The sequence below is a fragment of the Echinops telfairi genome, unplaced genomic scaffold, assembly GCF_000313985.2.
Source record: "Echinops telfairi isolate 266 unplaced genomic scaffold, ASM31398v2 ScPeMD7_70;HRSCAF=299, whole genome shotgun sequence".
Classification (NCBI taxonomy): Eukaryota; Metazoa; Chordata; class Mammalia; order Afrosoricida; family Tenrecidae; genus Echinops; species Echinops telfairi.
In genome coordinates, this window is record NW_022103968.1 from 59399329 (window position 1) to 59400356 (window position 1028).

The following is a 1028-nucleotide window of genomic DNA, read 5'->3' on the forward strand; positions in this document are numbered from 1 at the left end:
GAAAATAATGATGGCAACATATGTACAAGTATGCTTGATACAATCAATACATGGATTTCTTTAAGAGCTATAAGAGCCCCAATAAATGATCTTTATTTATTGAGTTTCTCACAGCCATCTGACAATTCTTTCACCAAAATTTTATAATAGGAATAATTTACAAAACAATTACAACTTGATTTAATAATTCAGACCTGGTTTGGTATAGAATTGTAAGTCTTAAAGAAATGAAACGTCTATAAGCCTGAGTCGCTCAAAAGAGAAGAACTTGATCTCAACGACAAACATGGAGATAAGTTTGCAATGTACAACAGTGTGTGAGCATCTGAAGCACCTTCATCAAACAGCATGGACTAGTCAGTGACCGTGGACAGGATCTGTACTTGAACAGCCAAAGCAACTGAACAAAATGTGGTCATAGGCTATGGTGGTTACATAGCTCACGTCGACCTGAAGATATATAAAAGTGTAGGGGGGCTAACCTGTCAATCAGGCCAGGGGATAGTGCCTCCCTCTGGGTGTGGACTTCTCCTAAGGAGGGTCCTGGGGACCTCCCCTTCTCTCTCTGCCGTCACCTTCCTGCTGGCTGACCCTGATTGTTGCCAGCCGTCCACTGCCATTGGATCCACACACCTGCACACACTGGCCTGTGATCTTCCTGCATTCAGTATCATTGCATGTGGCTGCGTGAGTCTGAAGAGGGACTTCTGGACTCGTATAGGAGTTATGGGCTTGAGTTGGATGGGCTGAGCTGTTTCCTTGGTATAGTTACTTTGTAATATAAAGCTCTTTCTTACACATATATGAGTACCACTGGATTTGTTTCTCTAGTAAGCCCGGCCTAACACACAGGCTCTTCTGGCACCTTTTATTATGGTAAATTTCTCTTACGATTTTGTGAATCAAGGAAAGCATGAGCCAGCCAGGGTGCAGTACAGCACCTACGAAACACACAATATTCCTCTTGTTCTTTAGTGCTTCCTCCCCCACTATCATGACCCCAGTTCTACCTTACAAATCTGGCTAGA

At 43.0% G+C, this 1028-nt stretch overlaps 1 protein-coding gene across 2 annotated transcripts in view; it reads right to left on the reverse strand.

The window, feature by feature from the left end:
- Positions 1-1028, reverse strand: part of DNAJC12 (DnaJ heat shock protein family (Hsp40) member C12) — a 55823-nt gene that overhangs the window by 23133 nt on the left and 31662 nt on the right. The gene's annotated exons all lie outside the window — the stretch shown is intronic.